Here is an 11,130-nt window from a genome sequence, read left to right as displayed (position 1 = left end):
TACCGACGCGACAATAGCTTGCATCTTGAGGCGGCACAATTAAAATCAGATTTGGCACAGGCTACGGCAGTAACAATGCGTCTCGGAGCGCCGACGATTCCCGCCTAGTGTGTACACTATAGGGGTGAAGCTGGACGTATCCGGAACCAACCCTATAATGGCTGCTATAGCTGACGGTTCTCACATACATCAACTGTTTGTAAGGGTAATTTTAGCTGCATTAGGTTGTGTCCTGCAGCGTCCATAGAAGGTGCAACAGGCTATGCTCTGATCAACTGTTGGAAGTGTTGCTATGCTGCAGTATATTAAAGTAGCAGCGCATTCATTCTCTTCTCCTTGTCTCGCTTTTCTGCTTCTGCTATATGTCCCCTCCCTTTCCACACCAGCCGTGCCCCCGCCAAAATATCGTCATAGCACTTACTGTGCAATGCTTGAGTGGCATTAGGAAACTTTCTTCTTCTTGATGTCGTTGAACATGAGCGCCGAAAGCTTCGAGGCGAAACGCACTCGATGGGAAAACAAATGGACGGGAAAAAACATGCGAACACGTGACGCACGCCAATCAGCTGGAAGGTGTCTGTTCTTTTAATTACATTCTAATTTAACGTGCTTTAAGGCTGGATTACATAGAGAGATATCTCGGAGCTAAATATCAACACGGCTGCATAGTATCGGCGTGTTTTGAAAAACGTAACACAGACAGTAATCGGAGTCCTAATTGACAGAGAACAATTCCCATATAACAGAAATATTACAATGAATACTAATATTTACGGAATACTTGACGTTTGATCAATTTGATCGTGACTCAGCAAATCGTATTCGTTTTTCGGTGTATTTTAGGACGGACAAAAGAAATGTTTACTTGTGTTTTTTAAAACGGCTGCGCCAGCTTCGTAATAGCCGATCGAGTCTATTGAGACCTCCAAGGATACTGCCTATCCGTATCGGTAAAAGCTCTTTCTTCTAGTGGAAGAAGGTACTTGATCCTCCAAAACGTACTTGACACAGCTGACGAATTGTTTGCTATAGCCATCACCTCTGGAACGAGCTAATGTCCTCGATGCAACTATCAGCATCCGTTTCGAACGGTGCTGACATCTTTGTTGGTTCCTTCTACAGAATTCTCCCGCAAATTCCTGCAGACTCCCGACCCGTGTCGACAGAATGTGTGTGCCTCTTAGATTTTGTTATTCATTATTTCTACTCGGTAACAGCTACTCATTGCTCGTATGACCTTTACGAGGCAGTTAAGAAGTCCGGCTGAGTAAAAAGCCAAAGACACCTAAATCATGCTGAGAAGACATTCGTTCCATGTATACCGTTAAGCTGTTATCATGAATGTTTACCGACACTCGTTGTATAAATTACCTAGATAAAATCACCTCGGCATTTTAATACAAAACAAGGTAAACTTTGCCTTATATGCGACATGATTGTTCTACAGTGCTCTAATAATAATGACACTATACTCTACGATGAGATGGATTGTTCCTACATGGCTACTTTCAGGTACGTTTCTATTATTTATCATTCTTGAATAAGAAAGTTTTTTGGATGTCATACTCCGTGTATTTTTCATCGTAATTTATGGAGTTCATCGTTGGTCGTTGTCATGCATTTGCTGTTTTTCGTTTTGACGGCTCAAACAGAACAGGCAAAGCTCTTGCTATTTCGCCTATAATTAAAGTGCAAGAATTAGGGTATTGCTAGCTTTTCTATATATATACGTGCACAGAAGTGCATTGGAAATAACGGGTGTGGCGACTACTTTCGAAGATAGTCCTTGACGAAGAACGTCTTGCTGGACTAGTTCCTATAAGGGAGCACAAAGTCCTTCACACAGTTAGATGTCAAGCAATAGCTATCTTAACTCCAACACGTATTCAAAAACAGATTGAACAAACCAGCATTGAAATACCTCAAGGTTATTAGCTTGCTTATGTTTTTACATCTACTAAATTTTCACTGAGCCATTAGATGATTAAAATTGGAGTCACTGTAGGTAAATGTTCGCTGTGGTCTACGATACAAACCGGTTGATAAAAAAAAAGGCCTAAGGAACACTGTAACATAATAAGAGTGTTCAAATAACACTTGGCGAACACATTTCTGTGAAGGTCATTAATGCTCGATTAAATATATATACATTAAGATACTGTTGGCTGTGTTAAAATGTCACAAAGGTATGCAGTCGGATAATAAGTTGGAAACGGGTGGGGTTGTTTGGACAGCACCCCGAACGACCAAGGACGTTAACGATCTTCAAGCCAATAGACAGCACTGGAAAGAAACATCCTAAAAATCTATAAGATCATCGACTTGTGAACCTATCATCGGCAGATCAAGTATCCAATACGTTTTAAGACGTTATAAACATAAGTAGATTTTACGTCAATAGCACTACATGCCACCAATGAAAATGGTCCGTACCAAGTAAACACATTTACAGAATCGTACTTGGAAGAATACACAGTTTTTTGGGTAGGCTTTTCTAAAATGATGAAGCTACGTTCAAATAAAAATCGCAGTTAAAAGACATAACTGCACTGCTATGCAGGAACTTAGCAGGGCCTTCGTGCAGTGAAGATAGTAAATTCTGTTTTCAACAGGACAGGCTATTTGGACATTATCCTCGTGATTTAAAGGCATATCTTTTCAAAACGGTAAGTTGAACAAAAGATTTTCTAGAATATGCAGCCCGTTACGTAAACCTTAAGCCAACGGATTTTTTCTTATGTTTATACCTTAAAGATAAGTTCTGTGCCAGAATACTAACGATATCGAAAGGTTTAAAAACCTCGATTGAGGATGAATGCTCCACAAAAAAAATAAAGTATTGGCTGAAGTAGGTGAATTGAGTATTCTGTGTTATCATCAGTGTATTGACCAAAGTACTAATAATCTGGTAGACGGAAAAGTTAGATATTTTGTACGGATTCTGTTGCAATTTAAATACGAATTTCATGTGAACAAAGACTGACTTTATAATCATTCATACTATTTGTACCTTTCTATATATATGTATATATATATATATATATATATATATATATATATATATATTCATGAGCAGTTCTCTAACTGTTCGTTGTCTAACACATGACCGGCGTTTACGCCCTCGTATCTACTGTATCTCTTTATATATTACGGGAGACTTGAATAACGAACTTAAGATAAGATACGACCGGCCCGGGGGACCGCGCGGACCTTAATCTTCTCGTATATACGATATAGAGCATAAGGCTTGACAAGCATTATGATATTTGTAATGTCGACCATATCGCTAAATAACACTGGAACTTGGATCGGTGCGCAGGCCAAGATGGCCATTCATCAACTGACGAAACAGCGTGGGCTACAACATCATTTTAGTTTGGCGTTGACAGTATAATCTGGTTACAAGTAAACTGAATGATATGATCATTTTGCGGTAATCATTGTTGGCTGTGCTTGCCTCGGTACGCTCCATGCATCTCGGCAGTTACCTGCTATACGCTTCGTGTATCTCTGACCCTGGCGCTCGTCAACGCGATTTGCTTCGGCTTTACTAGCGCTATGGATACTTGATATAAATAGCGGCCGCTATCGATTGCAGTTGGAGTCTCTGTAAAAAGTGCTCAGTGAACTACTATCTTCGCCCGTATGATTATGCTCCGTTTTGAGTTAGATCTACTAGCTATATAGACATAGCATCAGCTGTCTGCACGGACGTCTGATATCAATCGTTTTTCTGTTGTACAACAGGTTGTCTTTGGCTGCCTCTTAAATTTCTGCTTTGTTTCGGTGTCCGCATACGCGCACTTGCGTATACGTGTGTTTTGCTCGTTTTAGTGTTATATTATAGAGTCCTGAAAATGTCTGCTTATTCACAGAGAAAGGTACCTGAAACAAATGAAAATGCTAAAATTTCTAAAGGGGTAAAGAGGAGCATAAGAAAGAACGCACGACAGACTGATCCTTGAATCTGGCAAGTGATATTTAAATATCGGCTTCAAAATAACCGTACGCACTATTGCAGGATAATTGGTGGTGAGAAATTGTCAAGTAGCCTGATGATGAGAGAACTCTCTATATGCTCGGTCCGGGTAATAGGTACAAAAAGAAGCCCAAAGTCATCTCGAAACGGCTTCTGGATCACTGGTCATATTAATCTGAACTTGTATCACCAGAATTTCAGACAAGTCGAACTACATTCCTGGATTCCCTTCGAGTGTTGGCATCGACCACATGGGAGTAGACGAGAAAATATATATATATATGTATGCGTACATATACCGTGCTGACTTCGGAGGGTAGTAACAACGCGGTAGCCATTTGCTTCAATTATGCCCGCTTGTCCAAGTATATGCTGGTGAATAGTCAGGCAGTCCGAATGGACGGTCCGTGTTAATAGATCAGAATTGTATAGCCATAGCCTTTAACCAAACTTGGCAGATAGTGTTCTGCGCAATTCATGATAATACCAGCCAGCGCCGATGGTAATGCACTGATCCCTGACTGATTTGAACATTTTCCTATCCGTCTGAAATGCGATCAGATTCTTGTGCGCTTTTCTGATCAAGTGCACGCCAACTGTATCTAGAAGAGCCTATGTTTTGCTAGGTACACACAGTGATCCCAAAGATATTCAAATGGTGCCTTTCTTTCGACGTGTCGAACTTTCCTGCGGATATGGCTTCGTCTACATTAATCTGTAATAACTTTAGTTCTTATCGCTGATGTATGCAAGTTACGAAATTCGGCCCTCTATAAAAAGCCTAGGAAAAGCACAGTCAGTCAGTCAGTCAGTCGAATGAATTGGCGGTAGCATTGTCAATGCATTGTTAATCGACCGTCACTAATGATGACCACCGTCTCCTCTGTTTTCCTACTCGCCTCCAAGTGTTTCATATAAGGAAAAGCGATCAGGGAGAGCAAGGCAGGAAATAAGTGGGCACCAGTAAAAATGCGTGTATTCACTTATGAAGGGAAAAGAAGTTCGGTTAAGCAAGAGAGCGCGAAAAACGTATTGACGTGTTCTAGCGCATGCTGGCGGTCATTTCTAGGGGGAATGAACTCCATCGGTGTATCCTTGGGCGGATGTCGGTTGGAGATCTTCGGGTGTCTCAAAGGCATATTTCGGTTCAATCAAACGAACGTTTCCACACAAAAACATCGATCGCGGTACGATCATATGTTTTCACCATAATTTAAAAGAATCTATACCTCTCTTAAATACGCGTAACATAAGTGATTATATTGTACGATGTATATTGAAGCTATTACCAGGCTACTTGGCGTTTCGGGCATGAAATGAACTTATAAAAAATAACAATAATAATAAATTTCCCAGAAAAAAATTTTAATGCCTGAAAGGCTTGGCCCTTGACCAATGTACAACATCGTGTTAAACCAAATTTAAAAAACGATTGCGACGAAAATGAGCTGCCATTAGCTCGAAATGTTTGTTGATAGCAAGAACTAGATGGTATGGTCGCAAAGCAACAATTTTTCATACGAGCATGTTCTTGTAGACAACTCTGGAAAAATCAACAACAACAACGTTTCCTGCAGGTAGTCAAAACAGAGCCACACTGAGAGGCGTGTGAATCTGTTACATTGTTCCTCGCATCTGATATTTTTTTCATTTTGAAATGGCACATATTCTACAGTAGAGGCACACGTCGCGTACCTAGCTGCAACATATCGTTGAATAATTAGTCGATTTAGTGCCGTAACATTTAAGAACAAGTTCTTTGCAATAAAAAACTCTAAGTTAGCACAAAGGAAGTTTTCCCATATGATCTCTATGCCATAAGCAGTCGCTGGGAATATTCTAAGGTCGAATAGACGGAGAACCATGCAGACTGAGAAAATTTTCAGGGGATTTCAGATGGGAGACATCTTTACCATTGGCGTTTTTCACCACTTTGTGACAGAAGGTTTCTGCTGCTGAAATAGAGGAGTAGCCTGAAGGTAAGGAAGACTTTTCATGTACACAGGAGGCGACCCCGCGATGAAGACAATAGTCTGCCTTCCTTTCCTAAACCGCCGTAATTAACAGCTTCACAGTTAAGCCGAGCTCTGTTGTATAAACAGTATTTATTCGCGGATTAGAGCAACTGCCTTTCCGTTTCTCCTATACATGAAGAATTTGAGACAACGTCAAGATTCTACAATGCAGGGAAGAACATATGGATGCGATATCTAATCTTCAAAGAAATACTTATTATAAGCCACAGATGTGACGGGAGAAGTCAGACAATTTCTGATTACTCAGCAAATCTGGCATAGCATTATTTCATACACTCTAAATCGTACTTTCTCGAATTTCTCATATATTTGCTTAACGCTCTAATTACCCTGTAGAGTCATGGCAGCCACGTTGAGCCAACGCTTGCAGGATAATACGTTCAAATCCACCTCACTGGATATCAATTCACAGTATACTTTAGATTGCGTACTGCTATTTAACGCCTCTAACATTATTGTACAAGTGAACAATAGGTATGAGAGTTTTTGTTGAGCTTTTCGTAAATAAAAAGACAGTCGTCATACATTATCGCCCGTGAAGAATATTAATCGTCGACTTGTTTTGAAAAGATATATATTTATATATATAAATGATTTATCTATTTATTATTATATATATATATATATATATACATTTTTTTTAACAATTCATAATAGGAATTGTTAAAAATAACGTTATACAAAAACAAGTTAATTTATTTTTAATGCCATATCAGTTTCTTGTTCATGCCAATTTGAACTTCATTTCGAAATTGGATTTTGCCTTCCCAGAACAAAACAATTACCAATAACCTTATTTGGCTAAAACAAACAGGTTTAAGACGCCTGTATAGCTGCATAAGCTTAGAAGACGTTACTACGCAACACCACACTTAGCAAGTGTGGCTCGGATGGCAAAGAAGACATAGTTTTTGGTACATGCGAATCCATGCAGATTGCCGGCGGCAACAGTAAAAGGTAGGCGAACAGCGTGAAGATTTGCCACTTCGAAAGCGTGTTGTAGAAGTTGTGAAACTGAAAATTGCAAAAAGTTTGTAGACAGCACGGGCGCTATTTCTTCGTTTAATTTATATACTCTGATCGAAGGACATAATTTTCTTTAATAACCTATATTAGCTAACTTTTTTTACCTGGTAACGAAGACTTTCACCAGCTGGTAAGCTAAAACAAATATACTACGACATAAATAAAGAGCTTCGAAATTTTCGCACGCCTGTTCAAATGGCGATAAGCTATGGCTAAGTGTATTAGTGGTATAAGAGTAGGTAAATCTTTTAAATTATTTTTTTTTTTAAATAAAGGTAAATTACAACCGTAAGGAATAAGTAACTCAGCTGTACATTGCTATCGGGACAGCATAGGAAGGGTTCGGAGACTTTTCAGCAAGCGCCTATTCTTTTTAAAGCACTCAGAGGTTTACCCGACCCTATCGAGAGCGGCACAAAGTTTTCTAATCTTTATACAATTGGGTGATTTCTTATAATACATGCATACATTCTAGGCAACTCTATGCTTAATGCAAGTATTAGCGTAAGCTTTACAAAAAACTTAAGCAAACAGGTTGCAGTTCTTTAAGTAGATGGTCCATTAAAAAATGTCACGTTTATGCTAAAACATTTTAGTTAAATGTTAATTATGCAGCCGTCCTTCTTAATTTTTGTTAGAGAAAATATATAGAAGAAATGCAAAAAAAGATATAGTTTATGACAATTTCTGCCCTAGGCCTTAACCACAGCCTCGCGGAGTTAGTTTCGGTTCTCAGATCATCTTTAGCGGATTTTTCCCTATTTTTCTTTTTATATAAATGTACACTAATATCCAAATATGTATGTACAGAAAAGGAAGACTTTTACGTAACGATCGAGATCTATAGATAGAACGAGACGTTCTATAGATCTGCCTAATTTTCCGGATATTTTTCGGATTCAATAGAAGCATCGTGTTAATTACATTTACCTTGTACGTCGTGATCCTGTGACACTTATTTCAGTGTAGCAATTCCTTTCATAGGCACGTTATCACTCATTGTAGGAGACAAACACTTTGCCCGCACAAACAATAGTCGAAGCTTTAATAATATGAACTAAAAACTTGAATTGCAAATTTAGCAATAGTTCCCTAAAATCAAAGTGCAGTACGATCTGCAAACATTTGGGTGCTCAAATAGAATATGGATGCATTTATATGTGGTAGGTCGAGTGGCTATACCATGTATAGAAAGTCCACAACAATTAGCCAGAAAACTGCTGCAGCTTTTTGCAGAACATTCATTATAAGAAAATTGTTTTAGGTTTTTTTTTCTCGTAACCCTACTGTCGATCTCAAGTGTTGCCGTACATGTTGTTCTCGAGGGCGATGAAAGGATGCATAGGCTCCGTTTGAATTTTTTCTGAGAATAAGGCACAGTCGACGCTTGGCACCGCGTCAGCACCCACGTGGCCCATTGGAAGAAGTGCCGCCAGCATGCATCTTTCTACGGTACGAAATTTCTAAGACACATGACAACACATCTGTCGCCAGGCTGATGTCGATATAGACTCTGCAACGATGACGCGGTGAATGGGCTCCACATAAGGAGTACAATGGCGGCTTACACAATGGGTACAGGACTCGATTAGAGTCTCTAATTAATGAAAGAGCTTTGGATTTGGCTGAAGAGGTGGCCATTTACGGAAATGCATCGGGGCATAACTGACCCAAAATAAAGGCATCACCCGCAGGCTGGTTGATCCAGTAACAAGCAACACTGATTCCTGTGAAGGGTAACTAGATAACCAGGTCCGTTTTGGCCGAAGCTTTAAGTCATGTTAACTTCTTTTCAAATTCTAGCAATCTCATGAGGTTCTTTTGAGCTGGTTACAGTTCTTGCTAACAGATACTAAGTTCGAAATAGGAATGCTTCAGGCGTGGATAACTTGGATCTTGCAGTCACTAGGCTTAACCTATGTTTAAGAAAGCAAAGTTCAGAGGTCTGTAAAAGTTCGTAGCTCTGCGCAACCAAGAACACGGATAGAAGCACAGGAAAGAAATAGGGACAGCCCGAGCTACTAGGCAGATTAGACCCGAGGACTGGTAAGCTACCCTGCCAGCGGAGCAGTCGTTGTCGACGTTGATCAGTTTGAGTGTGGTAGGAAGAAAGCCGACGAACCAACAAACAACGCTGCTCGGATACTTCTAGCGGCAGAAGCAGCAAGGTTTCAGTGTGGCAGTAGCCCTCTTCCAGAGAGCTTTCAAATGCCGCCCAGTGGCCGTTACTGTTGCCGCCGTGGCCAACGGAGAAGGTGGAAGCCTACTCGCATGAAAATGGAAAAGCCTTTCTTGATTTTTAATGTGGGTCATACCGAGGCGCGCGTCACCCGGGCGTTGTTTGGATAGCAGGCCCTCTCGTCGTGTCTGACACGACAGCGCTGTTTGGCTGGCGCGGGTTCCAACATTCGCTTTTCGGAAACAAATAGAGATCCGCTTCTTCCTTCTTTTGCTCGTTTGAACGATTTCGTTTGATTCGAGTTGGCTTCTGACGGTTTGGCAATGACCGATATGGATAGAGAAGGAATCGGTTCGCTAGAATACCGAAAAACATAATCTGCCAGCAGCAGCCAGGGTAGTCGGCACCTTTCGTAACGAGGGAAAATGTAAGATTCTTGCGAAAAGCTGCCGGTGCAGGTTCATTCGCGCATTCGATGACATGGCGGTCCACCGAGAGATATAGAGGAACGCATAGAATTCTTAATTAATAGCGTATCACCGGGTAGCAACAGTTCTTTTCTGTAATGAATATGAGTTACTATAGACGGTCTTTGGTCATCGGTCTATTGAATACGATCGCGATCACACACACTTGGGCCTTATTGTTGTTGTAGCACTTAAGTAACTGGCCAATGAAAACAGTCTTTTTTTTTGCCATTTTACAGGGCCATACAAGCCTTTTGGTATATGCTTAAAGGTAAAACGCAACGACACCAAACTCACTTATTCCGCTTCCATCAATGGCCCAAAAGATACTGCAGTCTATAGAATAAAAGGTATCCCTGATGTTGAAAAGTATCGAAACTATGAGTAGTGTACTTATGCGCATCCGGGTGCGCATTAGAACGCAAAATGATATCATAAATATATCTCATATCTTCACTTTGGTAAAGGAGTAGAGCTAAATATTAAACTGCTTGATACTTTCGTATTCTAGTCTCTAATAGAACGTTGTTTCCGGGATATCGCAGTTTAAAAATGCTTATTATGCTAGATAACTTCGACTTACACACACGCTGTAGCTTTAGTTGTAGTGAAGGTGTTTGTAGTAGCAACAATCTATAAGAAATATATAGATAGGCATCGTTATATTTATGGTGCTTCGTGAAAAAGATTATCAATAACTACATCGAGACGTTTCCAGCGAGAAAGAAAGGTTAATTAGGAGCCAATAAAGATAGAGTTAAGAGAAATGGATAGGGAGTGCCGTTGCAGAGAAGATTTACGGATAGCTTTTGTTTTGGTCAGAAAATATCGTATCGATTTTTTGACGTCCTAGATGTATATTTCCATCGGCAATTCGCAGGTATTCGAATAATTGGTAAACGGTGTTCTGTCGTTATAGTCAAAAGACTCAGAACCCTCGCAGCAAAAGTAGTCTAGAGAAACACAACGGTAAATAGCGGTAAACAGGCTCCAACAAAGGAATTTGGATGTTAAAAAGCGTATCCGAGACGTTCGTGGTCTCTTCAAACATACTTGGTGACCCTTCGGACCCGCTATCCCTATTCTGGAGTACATCTGTTGCAATTCGCATTTGTCACTCAATCCTTTTTTCGCCGTAAGCTTCGGATGAGCACACAGGAGAAATCTTTGTATAATGAAAAATCATTAATTATTCATTCAGCATTTTTTTCTTGGGCATTTGTTTCTTGCCGAATATTACCATACTATGTCTTCTGCGAAATTAGCGACAGTTTCCAAAACAGAACAAAACGCTATGCTGCCAACGCCTCATATTAGCATCGTCTAATCTGGCAACATTTCTTAGCGAAGTGTTTCGTATCACAATTGCTCCTTGCGTTTTTCCAAAAACATATCGCTTCTAAACACAAAATAAACGAATATTAAGCGAAGAATTACTTTGCT

General features: G+C 40.1%; 1 long non-coding RNA gene across 2 annotated transcripts in view; it reads left to right on the top strand.

Annotated features, from left to right (window-relative positions):
• The first annotated feature begins 885 nt into the window (after positions 1-885).
• The window catches only part of LOC147758233 (uncharacterized), a 15,718-nt gene continuing 5,473 nt past the window's right edge, over positions 886-11,130 (top strand). The window contains exons 1-2 of one of the 2 annotated variants that reach the window (XR_015319049.1): positions 886-1,512; positions 2,187-2,666. This is a non-coding gene — a long non-coding RNA (uncharacterized LOC147758233). The remainder of the gene's footprint in view (positions 1,513-2,186; positions 2,667-11,130) is intronic. The other variant, XR_015319048.1, reaches the window with a different exon arrangement.

This window comes from Varroa destructor, unplaced genomic scaffold (genome assembly GCF_002443255.2).
Source record: "Varroa destructor unplaced genomic scaffold, Vdes_3.0 BEIS01000001.1, whole genome shotgun sequence".
In the NCBI taxonomy this organism is placed as follows: domain Eukaryota; kingdom Metazoa; phylum Arthropoda; class Arachnida; order Mesostigmata; family Varroidae; genus Varroa; species Varroa destructor.
This window is presented reverse-complemented; position numbering and strand designations above follow the sequence as displayed.